Source organism: Ciconia boyciana, chromosome 4 (genome assembly GCF_034638445.1).
Source record: "Ciconia boyciana chromosome 4, ASM3463844v1, whole genome shotgun sequence".
Lineage (NCBI taxonomy): Eukaryota > Metazoa > Chordata > Aves > Ciconiiformes > Ciconiidae > Ciconia > Ciconia boyciana.
The window spans coordinates 3037811-3063392 of record NC_132937.1 but is presented as its reverse complement, the minus strand read 5'-3'; the positions used below and the strand labels follow the sequence as shown (position 1 = coordinate 3063392).

General features: G+C 41.5%; 1 protein-coding gene across 1 annotated transcript in view; it reads left to right on the top strand.

Moving 5' to 3' along the window:
- LOC140650892 (synphilin-1-like) overlaps nt 1-25582 on the top strand; it is a 127324-nt gene that overhangs the window by 23224 nt on the left and 78518 nt on the right. The window lies entirely within an intron of this gene.

Here is a 25582-nt window from a genome sequence, read left to right as displayed (position 1 = left end):
AGAAACTGACCTGAGATGCATACGAAGCAAACTGCTTTTTTATGGTGTATTTGATATGAAACTTACAGTTTGCTGGTAAAAGAAGCACTTTCACATCAGAACTCTATCTGAAGTTGGACATAAACCACCTGACCAGCTAGTTCCAATAGAGTTTTTCTATCTGGAGACAGTGTTAAAATCTTGTTGCCATCTGGTAAACCACATGTTTTTAGAAAATTGGTCCTTTCTAGCCTGATGTCACATGAAGGTCTTTGTGTGTTAAATGCAAAATAAAGTATTGAGTTATAGGAAACAATTCTGTATTCTGTTGTCTTCATAGATATTTTGTGGTACTGAATTGCTATGAACTAGATTGATTTGTCCTTTCAAGCTGCATATCATTTTTTTGCAATAATGTCCAGATTCATCCCAGTTAACTGAGATGCCTAAATTAGAACTCATGTAAGATTCCTCTATCATAGATAGCTAGAAATCGATAGACAACATGAGAAAATAGTCCATCCCACTGAAAATCTGAATTTTCTATAGATGCCTGTCTTTTATATTCACTATGGAACAAACCTACTGTGATTAGCTTCCTAATGTAGACTTCACAGTTGTCTAAAGAGGAGTGAATCAATGTCCAGTAATACCTCAGTTTTGCATCTTAGAGTGTATATTTCTGTAACAGTTCAGTGATAGAATACTTGCACTATCTTTAAAGTGTTATGCCCTGAAGTACTACCTAGCTAATTTTGACAGCTGCAACTGTCACTGATTTGTTCTGAATGGTATTAAAGCTGTCTTCTCTTCCTGGAACTGGGACAGATCCTACCTGGAGTGTTGTTGCTTGTTCCAATGTATGTGTATGGGGGAAAAATAGATAGTAAAAGAAATTTTCCTTTGTTGGAAAACTTGAATAACCATCTTACAACATTGCCTAGCAAACTGCATTTATTTTCAGTAAAGTGACTACACTTATACCTTGGTGTGGTGGGTTGACCTTGGCTAGCTGCCAGATGCCCACCAGTCTGCTCTATTACTCCCCTCCTCAACTGGACAGGGTGAGAAAATACGATGAAAAAGCTCGTGGGTCGAGATAAGGACAGGGAGATCACTCACCAATTACCGTCACGGGCAAAACAGACTTGACTCGGGGAAATTAATTTCATTTATTGCCAATCAAATCAGAGTAGGGTAATGAGAAATAAGAAAAAATCTAAAAACTCCTTCCCCCCACACCTCCCTTCTTCCTGGGCTCAATTTCACTCCTGACTTCTCTACCTTCTTCCCCAAGCAGCGCAGGGGGGATGGGAAACGGGGGTTGCAGTCAGTTCATTAAGTGTTGTCTCTGCCGCTCCTTCCTCCTCATGCTCTTCCCCTGCTCCAGCTTCCTTCAGGGCATATCCACCTGCTCTGGTGTGGGGGGGTCCTCCATGGGCTGCAGGGTGGATATCTGCTTCACTGTGGTCCTCCACGGGCTGCAGGGGAATCTCTGCTCTGGCTCCTGGAGCACCTCCTCCCCCTCCTTCTAAACTGACCTTGGTGTCTGCAGGGTTGTTTCTCTCACATTTTCTCACTCCTCTCTTACGGCTGTTGCGCAGCAGTCTTTACCCTTTCTTAAATATGTTATCACAGAGGCGCTACCACAGTTGCTGATTGGCTCAGCTTTGGCCAGTGGTGGGTCTGTCTTGGAGCTGGTTGGAACTGGCTCTGTCCGACATGGGGGCAGCTTCTGGCATCTTCTCACAGAAGCCACCCCTGTAGCCCCCCTGCTACCTAAGCCTTGCCACGTAAACCCAATACACTTGGTCATGTGCCAAGACTGGTGATGTGCTTTATAGATGCATAAAATTATGTTAATAAAACTAGAAATTATAGTGCTATTATCTACAAACACAAACTTTCCTATGACAGTATTGTTTACTTTAAAATTAAGCATTATAATGTTAATGCTATATTATGTGCCCACTTTTAAAACAACATCTAACTAATTAATGTTTCTGCTTACTTGTCAGTTGCAGATAACTGAATATTTGCTTGTGAAGCTAAGCTGCTGTCTGCCAAACATTCTCAGTTAGATTTATTTCTTTCCTCAGTAAATAGACGTATTCACATTTTCTCATTTTATTCTTCTACGGTCTCCTAGGACTGGAAGTAGAAATGTTACTTGTTATAATTTTTAGTGAAAAAATGGAGATTGTGTTATTTGGACATACATGCTTTCAATAATTGCTGCCAACAGATTGTATTAAACATGAGAGCTGTTCCTGGTAGACCCAATAGTCTTTACTACAGAAGAGTTCAAGAGTGCAGTACAGGCTATCTCAGTGGAGGTGGAAGAGTTGGGGGAACTGGAAATGAAGATAATAATTCAATGGTGAGAGCTTAGTCTTTATCTCTGTATGATAAGCAACTCAGGCATTACAATTTCTGTATCTTAAATTAGAGTCCCTTTCAGAGGTCCTCCTGAGCGATATGGTGGCAGAATTTCACTTGTGAAGGCCAGTGGCTAGGAACCAGAATTTGAAATTAGCTAAAAGTTATCAGAAATCAGTCATCTGTTTTTTAGCATGCTTTCTTGTTGCATTGAGCAGAAATGTAGTAGGTTTGGAGCAAAAATTAAGCTACTGCTGAGTGAAAAAACACTTGGTTACAAATCAGTCACTATGTAGTGGTTAACCATTTATAGTTTTTTCACTAAGCCCTGTCTGTTCATCTTTATCTATAAAACTTCCTAGTTTTCACTCTCTAGCTCACTGTTTAGTTTGATAGCTTGATGACTTACTCCTTGTTCAGTGAAGTTAGAGTAGAATATATAAAAAGAAAATAGAATGCGTCTTTTACAGTTTTGAAAGGCTCATCTGTGTTAATATTTTTCTTTTTCTTTATCCATTACCTTTGAAACTTTGAAATCATTGCCCAAATTTTTTCATCTGTTAGACTGATTTTTGAGTCATTCAGCCTCTTTATATGCTTGAACAAGAGGCACTTGACTGTTCCTCTCAGCTGCAAACATTTCCTGTTACCAGTTTCCAATTTTTCCTACTGTTGTCACCCATGTCCTTGTATTCTGGTGATATTTCCATACAAGGCGGCTGCTTTTTGGCTCCTTTGTTTCCTTCCAGGTGTCCTTAATTAATAGTGATGCCCACTGAAGTAGCTAGAGTCCTTTAGGCAGAGCACTTAAAATCTTGGGCTTTAAGGGAGTCACATGTAATGGAACAGAGCAGTCTGAGTAGTTTTCTGGAGAACAGAATCCTGGATGGAAAGTAATATATGAAAATGAAAAGTTTTTTCTGACTGTTTTAGTAATTTATAGTGTGGAGTCCAACCCAGGAGTTAGATTTAAAATGTAGCAGTAGGACATCTGTGATCTAGTTTCCAACTGTAGTAGCAAGTCATTGTGGCCAACAGACATCCAAAAAGTTCAAAATACTATTGCAGTATTTTTGAATGTGGTGAAGGAAAGCACACTGGTTTAAAAACTAACCTTACCATCTGTGGTGTTTCAACATGGAGGGCATCAGTTATAAGTTTCTGTATGTTCGTTAAAGATCTGATTTCTCTTTCCCCCTTCTGTATCTTCTGCAGCTATTTCCACCTATATGAAATAAGTGTAAATGAGAAGAAAACACTGGTAAATCAGAATGGAAGAGTTCTACATCCACTTTGTACAAGTATAGTAAATTACACAGCATATAATTCCACCGAGTAGAAGACAACAAAGTGTGCCTTTTTATCTGTATGGTGTACAGCTCTGGAAAAATAGCAGTTAAGAGAGGAATTGATATGCTCTTTCAGAGACAACATACACAGTAGTCCTAGCAGAGTTCTGACTTACTGGTTCTGGTAAAAATAATTACAATAGATGATATTAGATCACAGAGCTCTTCAGTAACACTAATTGCTAGGTGTCTGATTTGGTATGTGAAAGGACCACATATTTAGAATAAAAATTGTTCAAGTGGCAGCATTTTTTTTTAATTTTCAGTGAGTCTTCTCTATCTACAAATTTGTGACTTTTACATGTCCCTAATGGCTTATAGATATTTAGCTGAATGACAATTAGTAAGGGAGCTGTGTTGATCTGTTTGTGTTCTTCTTGACAAATCAGTCAATAGTAAAAAAAAAAAAACCTGTAAGAACAATTTCAAAACATCTTAGCAACCACATAAAAAATGACAACTTTATTGATTTCTCAGATAATTGTCCTGGAAGACTGGTAGGAGCTTAATGATCCAAATGTGATGTCAGTCAGTGTTTGGCAGGAAGTAGTACTCAGCAGCTTAGGTAAGTAGAATGAAAGAAGTGGAAGCAAGTTAAGTAGAACTACAGGATATTTTCTGCATTTGACTAGTTAGGTGCTCTTTAACAAAAAATGGCAAAGAAGAATGGACAGTGCACTGTTTTGTTTTATCTTTCCTCAGAGGTAAACAACTGTTGTTGTTTTTTTTTTAATATGATGTCATGGTTTAGCCCCAGTAAGCACCTCAGCACTACATAGCCGCTTGCTCACCCTACCCACTCCCAGGGGGATGGGGGGGAGAGAATCAGAAGAGCACAAGTAAGAAAACTCGTGGGCTGAGATAAGAACAGTTTATTAGTTGAAATAGAATAAAATAATAATAATAAATTATAATGAAAAGGAAAACAACAAGAGAGGGGGAGAGAGAAGAACAAAACCCAGGGAAAAACAAACAAACAAACAAAGTGATGCAACTGCTTACCACCCGCTGACCGATGCCCAGCCAGTCCTTGAGCAGCGATTGCTGCCCCCCGGCCAACTCCCCCCACTTTATATACTGAGCATGATGTCATATGGTATGGAATAGCCCTTTGGCCAGTTTGGATCAACTATCTTGGCTGTGCCCCCTCCCAGCTTCTTGTGCACCTGACAGAGCATGGGAAGCTGAAAAGTCCTTGACTAGTGTAAACATTACTTAGCAACAACTAAAACATCAGTGTGTTTTAGTTTGGATTTAGTATTCCCATACTAAGTCCAAACCACAGCACTATAACAGCTACTAGGAAGAAAATTAACCCTATGCCAGCTGAAACCAGGACAGCATCCACCCCTTATTCTATACCATCTACGTCATGCCCAGGTTCTACCCTTTCTAATACATTCCAATTAATCACCACCACTTTCCCTGTCTTTTTATATATATACACACAGATATCATTCCCTTAGTCTAAAATGTCCGTTGAGTTCATTTAGTCCATGACTTTGGGCTCCATCTGTCATAACAGTCTTTCAGGGCAGGAGAGATGGTGTGTGGTGTTGGATTATTGCATGTTGAAGCCAATTCTGGTTCCATCATCATTGTACTTTGCTAGGTTTCATCAAAGTTCACTCTTCATTAATCTGGGCAATTCTTACTGTAATACTGTTGATATGGCATATAACAACCATAAAAGTGATGACATACAGTACTGTATTGTAATTAACATCATACCATGACATAAATAAACAATAGTTCATTGGCTATTTTCACCCAAAATCAAATCCCCTTGAGGTACACATCAGACTTCCCCATCCTTCCGCATTACCCACCAAGTGCACCCGGGTCCTTGAGCAAAAGCAATCCCACGGATGGGTTTGCCTTTGCCTGAGGCAGGAATAACCCAGACTGTCTTCCCCAGCTTATTTTTTAGGTGCACCACAGGGACTTTATCCCCCTCCACAGTGCGTAAAAGTTTTGATTGGGCAGGGCCAGCTTGATTGGCAGATCCGCTAGTGTTAACTAACCAGGTGGCCTTTGCTAAATGTGTATCCCAATGTTTGAATGTCCCACCACCCATTGCTCTCAGTGTAGTCTTTAACAGCCCATTGTATTGTTCAATTTTCCCAGAGGCTGGTGCATGATAGGGGAAGTGATATACCCACTCATGCCATGCTCTTTGGCTCAGGTGTCTATGAGGTTGTTTTGGAAATGAGAACCATTGTCTGACTCAATTCTTTCTGGGGTGCCATGTCGCCACAGGACTTGCTTTTCAAGGCCCAGGATAGTGTTCCGGGTGCTGGCATGGGGCACAGGATATGTTTCCAGCCATCCGGTGGTTGCTTCCACCATTGTAAGCACATAGCGCTTGCCTTGGCGGGTTTGTGGGAGCGTGATATAATCAATCTGCCAGGCCTCCCCATATTTCTATTTCAGCCATCGTCCTCCATACCACAGAGGCTTTAACCGCTTGGCTTGTTTAATTGCAGTGCATGTTTCACATTCATGGCTACCCTGTGCAATAGTGTCCATGGTCAAGTCCACCCCTCGATCACAAGCCCATCTATATGTTGCATCTCTTCCTTGATGGCCTGAGGGGTCATGGGCCCACCTAGCTATAAATAATTCACCCTTATGTTGCCAGTCCAGATCCACCTGAGCCACTTCAATCTTAGCAGCCTGATCCACCTGCTGGTTGTTTTGATGTTCCTCAGTGGCCCAACTCTTGGGAACATGAGCATCTACGTGACGTACTGTTACAACCAGGTTCTCTACTCGGGCAGCAATATCTTGCCACAATGCTGCAGCCCAGATGGCTTTGCCTCTGCGCTGCCAATTGTTCTGCTTCCATTGCTGTAACCACCCCCACAGGGCATTTGCCACCATCCATGAGTCAGTATAGAGATAGAGCACTGCCCACTTTTCTTGTTATTTCTTCGTTTCTGGTGCTTTCTGCCAGAGTCTCCAGGTTGGGTTGTAGAGCACATTTTTTACATCTTGCCCTGCCCGGACTGGCCCAAGGGCTACTGCATGAACTGTCTCCCGTTTAATTTGTTCAAAAGCTTGTCGTTGCTCAGGGCCCCACTTGAAATCATTTTTCTTCCGGGTCACTTGGTAGAGAGGGCTTACGATCAGACTGTAATTTGGAATATGCATTCTCCAAAAACCCACAACGCCTAAGAAAGCTTGTGTTTCCTTTTTGCTAGTTGGTGGAGACATGGCTGTTATTTTGTTGATCACATGCATTGGGATCTGATGACGTCCATCTTGCCATTTTATTCCTAAAAACTGGATCTCCTGTGCAGGTCCCTTGACCTTGCATTGTTTTATGGCAAAATCGCCTTTCAGCAGGATTTGGACTATTTTCTTCCCTTTCTCAAGAACAACTTCTGCTGTATTGCCCCACACTGTGATGTCATCAATGTATTGCAGGTGTTCCAGAGCTTCACCCTGTTCCAGTGCCATCCTGATGAGTCCATGGCAAATGGTGTGGCTGTGTTTCCCCCCCTGGGGCAGTCGATTCCAGGTGTACTGAACACCCCTCCAAGTGAAAGCAAACTGTGGCCTGCACTCTGCTGCCAAAGGGATTGAGAAGAACGCATTAGCGATATCACTTGTAGAATACCATTTGGCTGCTTTTGACTCCATTTCGTATTGCAGTTCCAGCATGTCTGGCACGGCAGCACTCAGCGGCGGCATGACTTCCTTCAGGCCACGATAGTCTCCACTCTCCATTAGATTAGTTAGTCTCCACTCTCCATTAGATGTTTTCTAATGGAGATGTTAGTCTCCACTCTCCATTCGACTTTTGCACTGGCTGTATGGGACTGTTAAAAGGTGAACAAGTCTTACTGATCACTCCTTGGCTCTCCAGTCGACGAATCAGCTTATGGATGGGAATCAGGGAGTCTTGGTTCGTACGATATTGCTGCCAGTGCACCGTTGTGGTAGCAATTGGCACCTGTTGTTTTTCGACCGTCAACAATTTCACAACAGAAGGATCCTCCAAGAGACCGGGCAAGGTGGACAGCTGTTTAATTTCCTCCATCTCCAAGGCAGCTATACCAAAAGCCCACCGGTACCCTTTTGGGTCCTTGAAATACCCTCTCCTGAGGTAGTCTAGGCCAAGGATGCACGGAGCCTCTGGGCCAGTCACAATGGGGTGCTTCTGCCACTCATTCCCACTTCGGCTCACTTGGGCCTCCAATACAGTTAGCTGTTGGGATCCCCCTGTCACTCCAGAAATACAGATGGGTTCTGCCCCTGTATAGCTTGATGGCATTAGGGTACACTGTGCACTGGTGTCTACTAGAGCCTTATACTCCTGTGGGTCTGATGTGCCAGGCCATTGAATCCACACAGTCCAGTAAACCCGGTTGTCCCTTTCCTCCACCTGGCTGGAGGCAGGGCCCTCCTAATCCTGGTCATAGTATTCATTACCCGCTTCTTGTACATTCGACTCAGGAGCTCCTTCATTAAAATCAGGAGTCTGGGGACTCTGTCTGTGTGATTGTTTTTCCTTGCTGCTCACGTACCCGTGCCTCTAGGGTCGAGGTAGGTTTTCCATTCCACTTCCTCATGTCTTCTCCGTGGTCATGCAGATAAAACCACAGGTTGCCCCGTGGTGTGTACCCACTATATCCTCTCTCTTGAGCAGAGGGATGCTGACTCCTAATGGATGAGATACTGGTGTGTACAGATGGGGAGTAGGAAATATCCTCTTTGAGTTGCTGGACCTCCCGGGGCAATTTCTCCACAGCCGAGACGCAGGCCTGTAGGGAGGAAGAGAGATTTTCTTCTTGTTACCGGAGTTGGCTAGCCACTTCATCCACCGTTGGTCCCTCTCCGTCTTTCCAGTTCAGTATTGCCAATGAGTTGGCACACGACGATGGTGCGTTCCGTACCAACTTCTGCCACATGGGTCTTGTGCACTGGACTTCATCTGGATCTTCGGGTATCCGCTCGTTGTCCAGGTCACCATAACCACCTCCAGCACGGCTAATTCCCTCAGGTACTGGATACCTCTCTCCATGGTGGTCCACTTGCCTGGGTGATATATAACATCTTCCTTGAAGGGATATCTTTCCTTCATAGCTGATGGGAGTAGCTTCCAGAGGCTGAGGGCTTGTGCCCCTTTTCCAATTGCTTTGTCAATGCCCCCTTCCCTAGAAAGGGATCCCAGCTGCTTGGCTTCCTTACCCTCTAATTCCAGGCTACTGGCCCTGTTATCCCAGCATCGGAGCAGCCAGGTGACAACGTGCTTGCCTGGACAACGGCTGGAATCTTTTCGCGTATCTCGCAGTTCACTCGGGGACAGGGATCGGGTGTTTACTACCTCATTTATGAGTTCTTTCTCTTTCTCCTCCTATTCTTGTGATGGCCCTGCTTTTTCATCCTCCTTTTCTAAATGAGATTATTTTCTTGTGTATTTCTTCTTGTGTATAGGAGCGACTGATACCGACTTGGGTTGGTTCCCTGGTTGAACTGTGGTGCCTGTCTCGGGGGCGCTGGAGTAGCCGCGGTGCCTGTTGCTTTGTTGCCAGATCCAGAGACCTTCTCTTCCCCTTGAGGGTACTGAATAGTGTTGAACAGGGCTCAGTAGGCATAGGCCAGGCCCCAGCATGTTGCAGTGATTTGTGTCCCTCTGGAATTGCCAGGGGGTGACAGCATACTTTTTCCAAATATTCTACTAAATTTTCAGGATTCTGCACTTGTTCAGGGGTGAAGTTCCAAAACACTGGAGGTGCCCATTCTCCTAGGCATTTGCCCATGCTATCCCCCACACCCTGCCACTCATAACTATCCAGCCTTGGGGCGGATCTCTGGATGGTATTCTTAAATAGTTGTTTAACCTTAAACAAGGTTTGATACACCTTCAGGAGACATAGCTCTAGGAACATGCTGGTTTGAACATCCCAAGGATATTCAAAATTCTAAAGAGCTATTGTAATTAGCCTGGAGAGGAAGGGGAAGATGGAGGAAGGTGTCTCCCTCATATGTTGGTTCTCTGAGGAGAAAAGGTAAAAAGTGTAATTAAGTGACTGCTAAACTAATATAATAAACGCTTATAAGAAATTTGTTTTAAGACACTGTTGTCAGATCTGTCGTTATCTCAACTCTTCGAGCCCCACGTTGGGCTCCAAAAAGGACTGTCGTGGTTTAGCTTCAGTCGGCAACTGAGCACCATGCAGCCGCTCACTCACCCTCTCTGCTCCTGGTGGAATGGGGGAGAGAATTGGAAGAGCAAAAGTAAGAAAACTTCGTGGTCTGAGATAAGAACAGTTTAATAATTGGAAAAAAAATGTAATAATAATAATTAATTGTAATCAAAAGGAAAACAACGAGAGAGAAGCAAAACCCAGTGAAAAACAAGTGATGCAACTGCTCACCACCTTCAGCCAGTGTCCAGCCAGTCCCCAAGCAGCAATCACTGTCCCCTGGCCAACTCCCTCCAGTTTATGTACTGAGCATCAAGTGATATGGTATGGAATAGCCCTTTGGCCAGTTTGGATCAACTATCTTGGCTGTGCCTCCTCCCAGCTTCCTGTGCACCTTGCAGAACATGGGAAGCTGAAAAGTCTTTGACCAGTGTAAACACCACTTAGCAACAGCCAAAACATCAGTGTGTTATCAACATTATTCTCATCCTAAATCCAAAACACAGCACTATACCAGCTACTAGGAAGAAAATTAACTCTATCCCAGCCAAAACCCGGACATATGGAAAAATATTAAATAAGGAATGAGCATATAGAAATTATTGGCTAAAATTGCTGAAATTATTGGCTGAAGTTAATTTGTGCTCCCTGTGTGCAAAAGTAGTATAATAGCATGTCATAGAGGAGAGGAAAGGACACTGCTGCAGTGTCCGCAGTAGGAACTCTACCTCTCTGCTTGATACTTCACTGCTTTTCTCATTGGTGCATGTTGGCAGGTAGATGAGTGGCAGAGAGACCACATTCCATACCTAGTACAAAAGATTGTTAGAAATTGAAGTAAAACACACCTGCATTTCTTATAGTTTAGCTTTGGATTTTGTCAAAGGCAGCAACTGTATGTTCCACTCCAAATGTGTACAGAATGTCTGATACAGCTACTAGACTAGTACATTTTTGGTTTTTACTAGTTCACTACAAACAGTGATATTATAAAAATAACTTCTGGTAACAGAGCAGCATGTAATCTTGCTGTGTGTTCTAGTGAGGTTTCTTTCTGGTCTTTCCCTGCATTTATACATGTGTGTGCATATGTCATTTACAGAGCGGAGTTTGATCTGGTTCTGATCTGCATGTCAGTGAGTCTTAAAGCCCATAGAAAGAATTAGCTGGTGGGAAATGTCCAAAATCATTATCTTACAAGCTGGAGTATAATGAAGTAAGCATATTAATATTGCATGACTGTAGAGTATTTCATATTAAGAGCTAAGAGCTTTGTAGTAGTTCAAAGGGAATACTAACATAAACTAAACAAATGCAGCAAATATAATTTTTTAAGCAGATCAACTGACGTCTTATTTGTTTTGATACTTTCATTAATATTAAGCAGATAGTTCATAAACTTTTGCGCAATACTTGAATCACATATGCTGTTACAGTTTTAAAATAACAAATATTAATTTCCAACTCCAAAAGTTTTTCCTTCAAGTTTAATTAGAACAAACAAGTTTATTTTTCTAGGCCCCATTCTGGTATGCTCAAGTGCATGCATTTGGGCTTAATGCTTTGAGTCCAGTATGCTTGAATCTTGAAGGAAAAACAGAACTGTAGGGTGGAAAGGATGGTTTTATGAGAAATTTGGAGTGATTCTTAGTGAGTTTATCAGATGTCTTCCAAGTTGTGTTACAGTAGAAACAACCTTTCAGCTAGTCAGATCACTCAGTGATCACTCAGTAATCTGACTGAAGATTGATTTTTTTTTTTTTTGTTAGGTTGTTTTCTTTAGGGAATGAAGAAATTAAATCACTCTAATATTAAAAGTAATGCTTGTTCATGAGAGCACTAAATAGAATAATATTTAGAAAAGCAAGTAGAGGAGACTGTAAGGAAGCACCTCCTAACAACCAGATAGTCTTTGTCCTCAAGGTGGGTAAAGTCTTAGTCAGACAGGGATTAATGGCAAAGCTTGCATGTACTTTAGTGGAGCTCAGATGTCATCCTTTGAGTTATACTTTGCTTTTGGAATGAGTAAATTATGTGGAGTACTATTCAGTGTGCTAAAAAGCATGAGGAACTGACTCTTAATAAGCATTCTTTATCCTCACTCTGTGCCTCCTGAAATGCGGGTTACTTGCAGACTGCATATGGTCAATCAGTGTAATTGTTAAAAATACTTGATGTTAAAATGCCTCAGGTTGTAAAGAATTTTCCATGCAGTTCATAGGTGTAGAAGATAAAGCAGGTGAGCCACACACTATTACCTACCTCCACATGACTTTAATCTCTCTTAAGACTCCATAGGAATGCTTTATATCCAAGGTTGGATGAATCTGCGATCTTGAGGTCTAGGTAGACCTCTCTTGGGAGAGATCTGTTTCTGTTTAGCTGGAAAAAAATTACATTTGTTCTCATCTAAAACGAATGTTGAATGTGCATTTACTTTATTAGAAACAGAACTGGGCTCAGTATTTGTACCTCTCCAGGACCGTGGGTAGATTGTTTCTGTATGTCTGTAATGCAGGGGTTTTTTTGAAGTTAAATTTAAAAATAGCTTCTTTTGGTTGTTGGAACATCATTGTGCTTTGCTGCATTCCCTCTTCCTGTCCTATCAGTGTAACTTGTGTAATGATGGTACTTGCATGCTGATTAAATGCAGTGCTTTTACTTTGACTCGCTTCAGAAGTACTATACTATTATAACTTGCTGCTGCAAACTTTTGAACTCGGGAAAACTTCTGAATAAACGTGATAAGGGACAAGGTAATCCCAATCTCAGAATTTATTTCTTCACTGAAGTAAATCACATAATTTTTCAGCCTCACTGCTGACTTTCATGTTTCTTACAATAAATTGTTATTTCAAATTAATGTTTACTGTTTACAATATCTCCCCTCTTCCACTGAGCCTTCCCCTTTATTTTTTTATATTTTAAAGTTGACTGGATAGATAATTTCCTTTGCATGATAAAAGGAAAAAAAGTAAATAAAACAAACTAGTGCAAAAGAGGTGCTCAGTCAGTGAGAGAAAATCCATATGTTGAGCAGGACAAGGAATAGAAAGAATGTTATTTCACATAATTAGAAAAAAACCCCCACCTTTGGGAGCCCTAGAAGTTAACAAAATTGGTTGAACAATGCACTGCAGACTGCATTAGAGTGTCACAAACCCTTATATGACTTACTAGTGTCAAAATAGTGTCACCATACATCAGGTTGTCATTTTATTTGAATGCAGAAAACTAAAGTGGAATGCTTCAGTAGCAAATGAACCTCAATTTGAGCTGCAGTGTCTCACTTTACATTCTCAAGTCATCTGCTTGAATATTTATTGATTATACCCAAGTAACTTCCCCCTTAGAGTTAATGAAGAGAATGTAAATATGAATGAGAAGCTAGGGTTTTCTAAGAGCACATGTATGTATAGTATAAAATTTGAAGTATTGCTCATGCATGTGACATACATAGAAAGCTTGCAGCTTCATCTTTATTTGGTGCTTTGTCCTTATATTTTGCATGTATGGCCTGTAGAGAGGTGCCATCTGTATTTGATGAATAAAGATTTTTAATTTTCCTGTGGATCTCCTACAAAGCTTCAAATATGACCTCTTCCAGAGTCCATTGCAGTGTATTCACATAATGTGTATCATTTAATTGGATTACTCTTGTACTGTGGAGCTTCATTCATAGATAAGGACAAACGTAGAGTGACTACACAATCCCTGTCCCAAAGAACATATAGTCTTAGTATGAGACCCACAGCTAGACCCCAAGGAACATAAGAAGCAATGAGACATGTGACAACTGAAAAGGCAGTAGTCTTAGCCCAGACTAGCTGTGTTAGGACCCACTGCCCATGCTTTCTTGCTTTCATTCAACAGTGCAGCTTCTGTATCCCCTAATTATGGCAGTGCTCCTGAATATATTATAGTGCTTTCCTTATACTGTGTAGTAAATAGGGTTACAAGGCCAAATTAATTTTTGGTAGAACTCCGCTATTATGGTGTAAAGTGAGAATGAAGAAACTGAATTCAAAGTCCCAGATATTTCTTACTGCTGACAGAAAATGTGCCTTCCTGAACTGTGGATTTTAATTGGGTGTTGAACTTTTCACTGCGTGCTAACTAGATTTAACATCATGAAAAATTACACTGTTCTATTTGTTTGAAACTGAAGAAATTTGGTTTTATGCTCTTAATATTTCTTAATGTTTGTCATAGAATAAAACTCAAGCATTATTTGAAACAGATACTCATTCGTACTATATATTGAAATTAAGCTGTAAAGCCTTTCCTTCTGCCTGTGAAGCTTGTTTGTCTTGAGCTACTGTAACAAGAAAGGGTAATATGTTTATTTTTTTGTCAGACCTGTAATTATAAAATGTAACATGATTCCCTAATTAAAAAACAACTGTCATGGCATTCTGGGATTTGAAGCTTAAGTCCTTAATATTAATTGTGCTTAAGGAAACATAGTCTTTTGTCAGTGACTATAAAAGTATTTACATCTGATTTACTTTATATTTGTTTGAAAGCTTAAGTAAATCCCCAAATATTTTGGTATAGGAGTTTTGAGATGTGGAAAATAACATCCCATGTGGCATTTAGCAGGATTTTTTAGAGTTACAACTGAAGTATTATTTAAGTGACAGCAGATCTTTTTATTGTTATTTGTTCTTGCTATTTATGTATCTATAAATAATTAAAATTATGCATTCTCAATTACCAGTGTTTAGTTGTTTTGTTTTGGCTTAATAAAGGACATTTCCCCTTTGCTCCCTCCTTGGATTTAGTCTTTCACATGCAGCACTGAGACTGTTCTTGGCTGAGTTACTGGATCATATTCCTTTCTGAAGCTACCAAATTCCCTACAATCTTGTTACAAAGAGGTCACTACAAATCAGTTGTGCTTTTTTACTCCACAGTTTTGCATTGAGCAAACAGAAAACTCATTCCCATGCTGAATCTTCTTCATCCTCATACTGTGGCATGCCAGCCCCTTGGGTTTGTTGCTGTGACTGTGAGGCTGTGTGTTGAGACACATCCGAGGCTTGAACTAGCTTGAAAAAGAACCCTGTGAAAAATTTAAGCATTTCACCTGTAGGTAATGCACGCCATCAACATAGAGTGTAGTTTTAGTTTTCAGAAATTGTCAGATTTTTTTCCTGTATCTAATACTTTGCTGCTTTTTTCTCTTTTATTGTGAATTACTTTCATGCCCCCTTTTTTCCCCATTCACCTAATTGTATTTTATATTTGTCAATAACATGATTTCAGTCCAGAAAAACAGTTTTAGCTGGAAAGGAAGATAGCAAAGTAAATCCTCTGTTTTGGAAAAACAAGTATTGTTACTGTTTGAAAAGGAGAAGGATAATTCTTTTGTTTTGCTTTGTTTTACAATCTAATCGCTGTTTAGTATCTGTTTCAGTACACACATATGCAAGATATTATACCAGTAATACTATTACCACATTTCTGTTTGGTAATTTTTAGTTGATGATTTCTCCTAATGGAAATGTCTCATGAAACAATAAAAACACTTTTTCTTGAGTACATATGGATGAAGTATTATGAGGTTTTCTCTTTTCAGCTTTGAATTCTAAGAGCAGACAGGCTTTCTTTTGCCTGTATGAATATATATATGTGTGTATGTCTCTCTCTCTGCAAGCTGAATTGCCAGAGAGGAATCGCCTTTATCTGGATTAAAATTTTACAAAATATTTAGCATCCAGCTTCCAAAACACAATTAGGAAAACTGATCAATAAAATGTCATAGAGCTTTCTGCTAGCGCGCTAGGGACAATCATCTGTATTGCTCTGGTTTTGATGCTGGAAATATGTTATTCATCGCTTGTCAACCATTGCTGGCAGTTGCTATTTCAGTTGCAATTATTTTTACATTGTATTTGACCAGTTCTGTCATGATTTGCTTGTGAATGCTATTCAAATTGTTTATATCTTTGGTGATATGCTGGATTTAGCCATTGAAAAGCTCTCAAAATAATTACAGCTCTGAGTACTATCCTTACCATATGGTTTGCATTATATATGGTGTAGTTCTACTATGTTAAATTATATCAAGAAGTGCACCTCTTGAATAAGACTCCAAGTATAGTCATGGGAAATCTTATTTGGTCATAGTATTTGTTCTCTGAGTTGCTGTCCAGTTTCACCACATCAGGAAAAGACTGAAAAGCTTATTATAGGGAATGGAATGCATGAGTCTCTTACCCTTTCTTTATGTATAACTGAAGGCTATTTTCAGAAAGAAAAGTTTTCCATAGAGAAAATGTGTTTGTGTTTGTTACTGATTTTCTCTTCAGCCCTTCTGTGCCTTTATGTTTTGAGAAGACAGAAGATACCATTTTGGGGAAGTAATGTCGCTTGAGTGTGGACTGGCATGACGAGTTTTGTGATTCTCCAGGTGAAATGCAGTCCTTTAGTCAGCCACAGATGGATGTAGCATTTTTTTGCCTCTATGGCTTCTTGCATATTCAGCAGCACTAGCTGGTGCAAAGGAATACAAATTTAACAGCTAAGGGAAAATATTCTCATTTAGTGGGAAAATGTTGCAGAATATATAAGTTTTACAGAACATTTCCTCCTTCTACCATACTTTAATTGACATAGGTCAGCTATTGATAACTATTTTGCCAGCTCTTGACTTCTAGCTAAGCAGTAGGAAAATGAGAGACAGTTCTGTTCATGATCATCGTCAAGGGGAGAGGACAGTAGCAAATATCCTGTGTGTTTATTGCTGGTCCTTCAGGCTAGGTTACCTTTTCATATTCCCCGAAAACTTGATGGGGACAATGAATCATAAGAATTGGAGTTTACAGCCAGATGTTATTTAAACAATCACAAACCCTCTTCTAAAAGCATTAGATTTTTTTAAAAAAATTATTTTCATTAAAAAACCCCCACTATTAAAACTAATTTTTGAAATATGACAAACTTATGTTTAGCCCTAAATCTGTTATATTTAAAATAGCTAACACACCACACCCCCCCCCTCCAGCTCTGCTCCTTGCTGAATTATTAAAGCAAAATGAATCTTTAAACTGGTGGGCACTGCTGGCTAGCTAAGCACCTGCAATTGGAATTTGTTGAAGTGGTCAATCAAGTTTTTGACAACAGTAGCTCTTTCTGTACCTTCATAGAGAGTATTTATCATGTTTCAGTTTATTCAGCTAATAAAATTCAATTAGTTCATTTAAAGTTGATAAGTATTGAGGGCATTAAAAAAAGAAAGTATGTTTTCATCTTTCAATTTAGAACTAAAAATTAGATTTGAAAGGATAAGATTTTTCTTCTGAAATTTTGAGATATGTGGTAATCAGGAAGCTAAGCTTCCTTTCCTGAATAAATCAGTTTTAATCACAAAATAAAATATTTAGGTAATCTTTTCTATTCTCCCTTATTATGTGGCATGTTTAGAGTAGTTTTCTTTATCTCATCCATTGCTTTTTAAACATGCTGTGTTTTGGGTTTGGTTTTTTTTATCCATTTAATTCCAGTTAAAAACTTAAACTCAGTGAAGTTGCTTTGGTTGTTTTTTAGGATATTTGTATGTGATGTGATCCATATATATGATATGGATATGGTCCACCTTTAAACTTTTATATTTTAATTCTCATTCTTGCCTCATATGTGTACCACCTTATGGAATGATACTGGGTAGATTCTGCAATCCTATAATTTATGTAGGACAGCGCATATGCGGTCGGCATTTATTTTGCTTCTAAAACTTAGTAATTCAGTTTGAGGTAGTATCAGTAGTCACAGTGATAAACTGGCAGCTAATTTTTACATCTACGGAGGGACACTTAGCAAGATTGGTAAATTATAGAGCCTGCCTCAAGAAGAGTATTATCCAAAGATCATTTGTTCTGTCTTTTTCTAAAGGGACAGCAATGACAGGAAAACAATGAGAACTACCCAAATTGCTTATTGTGAGACCATGTTTTGACAAACATCTTTTTTGCAGAGAGTGTATGACCTGAAATGTTTTAGTGTATTGGGTAGTACCATATCTTCATTTTTTGAAGAATGAGACAGCAGTATGAGTGTGAACTGAAAGCAATTCTTCCACAAAATAATCTGTTGAAGATGGTTTCAATTCTTACAGTAGGAGGCATACAGAAGTCTAAAATGACAAAAGTCAAATAAATGCTAATTAAAATGACTGGGATCTGAAATTATGGATCTCTGAACCTCTTAATGATCACATCACTCCCTAAAAGAATTAAAGAATTATGTTTGCAGTTAGTTCTGGACAGAGGGACATAAATTCTAAAGTTTAGGTTCCCTGTAAGTGCAGTTATTACTTGATTTGATTGTACTATCTTATACAATTATTATTTTTTTAACCAGTGGACAAGCACTTAAGTTTTCTGAAAAAAGTTCTTTAAACCATAGCCCAACTCTGTAACTTGTACTGATACTGAATTTTTATATCGGTAATGACAATGATCATAGTTAAAAGATTTCAGATATTTTCCTTGTGCAAGTTCTCTAGAAGGCCATTGCTTGCTTTAATGGTGGTATAATTACACCCAGGGGGAAAAAGTTAGTTGCCTGTTGTGCATTCTTTTTTTTCCCTGTTTTTCTCACCTAGTTACTCTTAAAAGCACTACATTCTGTGTCCTCGGGCTAGCTTCTGTTCAAAAAATGATGCATTCCTTTTCCATTTGAAGGACCTTTCAAGGCTATCCTGCAACAAGTCACAGTCTCATTTCCTATTCCTCAGTGCTCTCTGGAACATAAACTTGGCTAGGTTTTAGGGAGATCTGTACTGCGTTTCACACATAGCATTAAGCATGTCCTTGCAGCCTTGTGCCATACTAATTGTTTTGCCCCATTCTGATCATTTTGCCCCTTGTTCTGATCATTTGCAGTATAAAGATTTTAGTACCTCTGCAGAACCCATTTCAGCTCACTTGCTCGCTACGGTTGACAGTGGAGGGGATGTTTTGTATGATTTGGCTCAATGTAAGTTGTACCTATTCAGTGACGGTCACTGAGTGTCATATAGATACATAAGCAAAGCAGGACCTTTTCTCTGGGACTTGTGCTTGTAAAAGCAACTTGGTTGTTAGTGTCATGATGGTATAGGTGACAGAGTATTTTCCTACAAGTAAGCTATAATGTCACCCAAATATAGCACGTTAAAGCACAAACCTTAAAAAACATGCTGAAATTCTATCTTTGTGTTAAGAAGTTGTCATAGTTTAAACCCAGCCGACAACTAAGCACCATACAGCCGCTCGCTTGCTCCCCCTGCAGTGGGATGGGGGAGAGAATCAGAAGGGTAAAAGTGAGAAAACTCGTGGGTTGAGATAAAGACAGTTTAATAGGGAAAGCAAAAGCCACACATGCAAGCAAAGCAAAATAAGGAATTCATTCACTACTGCCCATTGGCATGCAGGTGTTTGATTAATTTGCTTCCATAATAATACTTAACACTTCTGTAGTGCTTCACATCAATTAAAAATACATTATCACCTTTCTTTATCAACTTCTTTTAAAATAGGTTCATTTTCCACTTTCATTTCTGTTGTACTTGTCTTTAGGGATAATACACGCCTTCCAGCCCTTTCACCAGCTTTGCAGACCTCTTCTGGACACATCCGAATACCTTAACATCCTTCTTAAATTGTGGGGCCCAGAACTGCACACAGTACTCAAGGTGAGGCTGCACCAGTGCTGAATACAGCAGGATAATCACCCATTTTGACCGGCTGGTTATACTGTGTTTAATGCACCCCAGGATGCAGTTTGCCCTCTTGGCTGCCAGGGCACACTGCTGACTCCTCATATTGAGCCTACTGTCTACCAGCACCCCCAGATCCCTTTCTGCAAGGCTCATCTCCAGCCACTTCTCTCCCAATTTATACTTGTGCCTGGCGTTACTCTGTCCCAGGTGCAGAATCCGGCATTTGGATTTCATAGATTCATAGAATGGTTTGGGTTGGAGGGCACCTTTAAAGGTTATCTAGTCCAACCCCCCTGCAATGAGCAGGGACATCTTCAACTAGATCAGGTTGCTCAGAGCCCTGTCCAACCTGACCTTGAATGTTTCCAGGGATGGGGCATCTAACACATCTCCGGGCATCCTGTTCCAGTGTTTCACCACCCTCATTGTAAAAAAATTCTTCCTTATATCTAGTCTGAATCTACCCTCTTACAGTTTAAAACCATTACCCCTTGTCCTATCGCTATAGGCCCTGGTAAAAAGTCTGTCCCCATCTTTCTTATAAGCCCCCTTTAAATTTTTAAATTTCATCCCATTAATCATTGCCCAATGCTCCAATCTATCTAGATCCCTCTGCAAGGCCTCTTGTCCCTCAAGAGAGTCAATGGCACCTCCCAGTTTGGTATCGTCAGCAAACTTGCTAATGGTGCATTCAACTCCTGCATCCAGATCATTGATAAATATATTGAACAGGACTGGCCCTAGAATTGAACCCTGAGGAACACCGCTGGTGACTGGTTGCCAGCCAGATGTAGCCCCACTCACTACAACCCTTTGAGCCCTGCCATTCAGCCAGTTCTTCACCCAGCGCACCGTGAACCCACTCATCCCACAGTTGGACAACTTGTCCAGAAGGATGCTGTGAGGGACAGTATCAAAAGCCTCACTAAAATCCAGGAAAACTACATCCACCGCCTTCCCTTCATCCACTAGGCAGGTGACCTTATCATAGAAGGATATCAAATTAGATAGACAGGACTTTCCCTTTGTGAACCCATGTTGACTGTGCCTGAGGATTGCATTGTTCTTTAAGTGCCTTTCAGTAGTACCCAGTATGATCTTCTCCATAATTTTTCCAGGAACTGAGGTTAGACTAACAGGTCTGTAGTTCCCTGGGTCTTCCCTCACGCCCTTCTTGTAAATTGGAATAACACTGGCTAGCTTCCAGTCAGCAGGGACCTCCCCAGACTCCCAAGACCTTTGGTAGATGAGCGAGAGGGGTCCCACCATAACATCCTCTAGCTCCTTCAGTACTCTGGGATGAATCCCATCAGGGCCCATGGACTTGTGAACATTCAGCTGATACAGCTGGTCCCTTACAATTTCAGTGTCCACAAATGGAAAGTCACTGTTGCCGCACTCATGGTCCTCTGACTCAGGGGACCGGGCAGCCCAAGGTCTATCCATGTTATTAAAGACTGAGGCAAAAAAATCATTGAATTGCCTCTGCTTTTTCTTCATCCCTATTAGTCAGGTGACCATCTTCAACAAGTATCAGTCCAATGTTTTCTTTAGACCTCCTCTTGCTATTAACATACTTAAAAAAGCCCTTCTTGTTATCTGAAACAACACTGGCCAGTTTCAACTCTAGTTTAGCTTTGGCCTTTCATATCTTCTCCCTGCATAAATGAACCACAGCTCTGTAATCTTCCTGCAAAGCCTGACCTTGCTTCCAGAGATCATACAATTTCTTTTTCCTCTTGAGCTCCTCGAGGAGTTCCCTCTTCAGCCAAGCTGGTCTTCTGCCCTGCTTGCTTGTCTTTCAACAAAATGGGATTGCCTGCTCCTGTGCTTCTAAAAGGTGCTTCTTAAAGACTGACCAGCATTCGTGGACTCCTAAGCCCTCAAAGGCAGATTCCTAGGGGATTCTGCTAAGTAGCTCCCTGAATAGCTTGAAGTTTGCTCTCCTGAAGTCCAGGGTAGCAACTCTGCTGTCCTTTTTTCTCATTACACTGAAAATTTTAAACTCAACCATTTTGTGATCCCTGTGGCCAAGACAGCCACCTACCATCACATCTCCCATGAGTCCTTCTCTATTCAGAAATCACAAGTCTAGGAGGGCATCTTTCCTAGTTGGCTCCCTGAGTACCTGTGACAAGAAGTTATCTCCCACAAACTTCAGGAATTTCCCAGACTTGCTTGTCACAGCAGTATGATATTCCCAGTTGATGTCTGGGAAGTTCAAGTCTCCCATAAGGACAAGGGCTACCAATCCAGAGATTTCTCCTAATTGCCTATAGAATAACTCATCAGTGCTTACATCCTGGCTGGGCAATCGGTAGTAGACACCCACTACAACATCTCCTTTGTTTTCCATCCCCTAATCCCCACCCAGAGGCTCTCAACCACATCATCACTAACTGCAAGGGCTGTACAATCAAACCTCTCCCTTGCATATAGTGCGACACCTCCACCCCGCCTGCCCTGCCTATCCCTCCTGAACAGCCTGCAGCCCTCCATCCCAGCACTCCAATCATGGGACTCATTCCACCAAGTCTCACTAATACCAATGATATCATGGCTCTGGGAACTGACCAATGCTTCCAGTTCATTCTGTTTGTTTCTCATACTGTGTTCATTGGTGTACAAGCATTTCAGATATGCTCCTGAGCCCTCTGTGCTTCCAGGAGCAGCATAAATGTTCCCACTAATATTGCCACTCTCAGGTGATGTCATGCTAACCCTTGGCTTACCATCAGCTCTCCTGTTGGTATTCCCTTCCCCCATAGATTCTAGTTAAAGCTCTCGATCAGTTCTGCCAGCTTACACCCAAAGACACATTTTCCCCATCGGGACAGGTGGATCCCATCAGGTCCCAGCATACCTTGTCTCTCAAAGGCTCTTCCATGGTTTAAAAACCCAAAGTTTTGGTGGAGGCACCAGTCCTGGAGCCAGGTATTGATATCCTGGGCTCGCCTGTGTCTTCCAAAGTCTCCCCCCAATACTGGGAGGATTGAGGAAAACACTATCTGTGCTTCTGAATGTTTTAGCATTCTTCCCAGGGCTCTGAAGTCTCTTTTGATTAACCTTAGACTTTTTGTTGTATGCTTATATTGAACATCTGGAAGGACTGAGTGATGTAGGATCAAGTCTTTATGACTTCCAGTTCAAGTACCACATAGCTATCCTTCCTTAATAAGTGAAATGGCTTCTTCATGATTGTCCTGGTTTCAGCTGAGACAGAGTTAATTTTCTTTATAGTGGCTGGTATGGGGCTATGTTTTGGATTTGTGCTGAAAACAGTGTTGATAATACAGAGATGTTTTAGTTGTTGCTGCACTAGTCAAGGACTTTTCAGCTTCCTGTGCTCTGCCAGGTGCAGAAGAAGCTGGGAGGGGACACAGCCAAGATAGTTGATCCAAACTGCCCAAAGGGCTATTCCATACCACATGACGTCATGCTCAGTATATAAAGCTGGGGAAGAAGAAGGAAGGGGGGACATTTGGAGTGATGGCGTTTGTCTTCCCAAGTAACCGTTATGCGTGATGGAGCCCTGCTTTCCTGGAGATGGCTGAACACCTGCCTGCCCATGGGAAGTAGTGAAGGAATTCCTTGCTTTGCTTTGTTTGCGTGCATGGCTTTTGCTTTACCTATTAAACTGTCTTTATCTCAACCCTCGAGTTTTCTTACTTTTACTCTTCTGATTCTCTCCCCCATCCCACTGTGGGGGGAGTGAGCGAGCGGCTGCATGGTGCTTAGTTGCCGGCTGGGGCTGAACCACGACAGTCCTTTTTGGTGCCCAACGTGGGGCTCGAAGGTTTTGAGATAATGACAGATTTGATTGGAATGTGCTAGATAGAATTTATAGCTGTTATTGCTGTTTAGCTATTAGTCAGCAGGCTCCTGTGCTTGCCATGGGGCTTGCTTGCCTTACTGTATATTAGAGTCTAGGTCTCGTTAGTGGCTGTTTTTTGCTTTTGCTGCTTGCTGTGCTGCTGTACTGCTGATCACCTTACTGTGCTGTGCCTGGGAACATTTTGATAACAGCAATGGCCATACGCCTGGGCTGGCAGATGGCCAGGGCATTGCTGCTGTTTCTGTGCTGCTGTACTGGACAGGCTGGAACTCCAGTGTGAACTCGAGTTGAAGGGACTGTGACCTGTGGATGAATCCATGTGGGAGCAGGACACCCCGAAGCGTCTGTGCCCATGGATAAGCCCATGCCAGAGCAGGTATATCTTGAAACGTCTGTGGCCATGGTTATGTCTGTGCCACAGCAGGTATACCTCTGAAGGGATTGTGGCCCAAGGATAAGTCCACGCTGGATAAGGTGCACCTCGAAGCATCTGTGGCTGTGGATGAAGTCCATGCTGCAGCAGGTACACCTCGAAGCATCTGTGGCTGTGGATGAGGCCATGTTGGAGCAAGTTTACTTCTGAAGGTACTACATTCTGTGGATAAGTCCAAGCTGGAGCAGGGGCAAGGGGAGGACTTCATTGCAATGTTAAACCTGATGGTCTGGTCCAAAGGGACCAGGGGTGGAGATTGTAATGGAAATACCTTTAAATTGTTGTATCCCGGGATTTGAGTTGCATGTTGTGGGACTTACTATAGCAGGAACCCCTTGTTGCTGGCCAGGCTAGGAGCAAGGGGAGGAGTTTATTGCAATGTAAACCCTATAACCTGGCCCAAAAGGACCAGGGGTGGACATTGTAATGGATATACCTTTAACTTGTTGTAACCCATGATTTGAGTTGCATGTTATAGGAATTACTACAGCCAGAACCACCTGAACCAATGGAGGAGAAGCCTTACAAGAAGCAGTGCAAGTGCAGCAGTGACCTGACCTGAGCTGGCTTTGGTGCCCAATAACTCCAAGAAACACACCACCTCTCCTGTCCTGAGTAACAACCATAAGAGATGAAGCCCAAAGTCATGGACTAAATGAACTCAGTGGACATTTTGTGGACATTTATGGACATTTCACAAATATTTTGTAGGGGTGGTCCATAGACTAAGGGAATGATATGTGTGTATTATATCAAAGGATGGGAAGGGTGACGGTGGGTAATGAGAATGTACTGGATAGTGTGAGACCTGAGCATGACGTAAATGGTATGGAATAAGGGGTGGATACTGTCCTGGTTTCAGCTGAGATAGAGTTAATTTTCTTTATAGTGGCTGGTATGGGGCTATGTTTTGGATTTGTGCTGAAGGCAGTGTTGATAATACAGAGATGTTTTAGTTGTTGCTGCACTAGTCAAGGACTTTTCAGCTTCCCATGCTCTGCCAGGTGCAGAAGAAGCTGGGAGGGGACACAGCCAGGATAATTGATCCAAACTGCCCAAAGGGCTATTCCATACCATATGACATCATGCTCAGTATATAAAGCTGGGGAAGAAGAACGAAGGGGGGACATTTGGAGTTATGGCGTTTGTCTTCCCTAGTAACCATTACGCGTGATGGAGCCCTGCTTTCCTGGAGATGGCTGAACACCTGCCTGCCCATGGGAAGTAGTGAAGGAATTCCTTGCTTTGCTTTGCTTGCTTGCGCGGCTTTTGCTTTACCTATTAAACTGTCTTTATCTCAACCCTCGAGTTTTCTTACTTTTACTCTTCTGATTCTCTCCCCCATCCCACTGTGGGGGGAGTGAGTGAGCGGCTGCATGGTGCTTAGTTGCCGGCTGGGGCTAAACCACAACTATGATATGCAGAGTATAGGAGACAAATCATGTTTAGCTTTTATGATTGTATTTGGTTTGCGTGGCAAGGTTTTGGTAGTTGGGGGAGCTGCAGAGGTGGCTTCTGTGAGAAGATGCCAGATGCTTCCCCTATGTCCAATAGAGCCAGTGCCAGCTGGCTCCAATACGGACCCACCGCTGGCCAAGGCTGAGCCAATCAGCGACAGTGGTACCGCCTCTGTGATAACATATTTAAGAAGGGGAAAAAAAACTGCTGCACAACAGCAGCCGGAAGAGAGAGGGGTGAGAATATGTGAGAGAAACAACTGTGCAGACACCAAGGTCAGTGAAGAAG